This window comes from Arachis ipaensis, chromosome B05, assembly GCF_000816755.2.
Source record: "Arachis ipaensis cultivar K30076 chromosome B05, Araip1.1, whole genome shotgun sequence".
NCBI classification, from domain to species: domain Eukaryota; kingdom Viridiplantae; phylum Streptophyta; class Magnoliopsida; order Fabales; family Fabaceae; genus Arachis; species Arachis ipaensis.
Window position 1 is genome coordinate 52,224,266 of NC_029789.2, and position 253 is coordinate 52,224,518.

Here is a 253-nt window from a genome sequence, read left to right on the forward strand (position 1 = left end):
TTGCAAATGCATTAGGTGATGAACATAAGTTAGATCAAATTCTGGTAGTTAGGGAGTTTTCCAAAGTATTTCCTAAAGATATTCCCAAATTCTTACCTCAAAGGAAAATTGAGTTTGTGATAGACTTGGTACCAAGAGCTGGACCAGTGTCAATTGCACTGTACATAATGGCTCCAATAGAGTTGGTTGAACTTAAGATTCAGTTGGAAGAGATTCTGAACAAAAGGTTCATTCGACCGAGTGTATCTCCGTG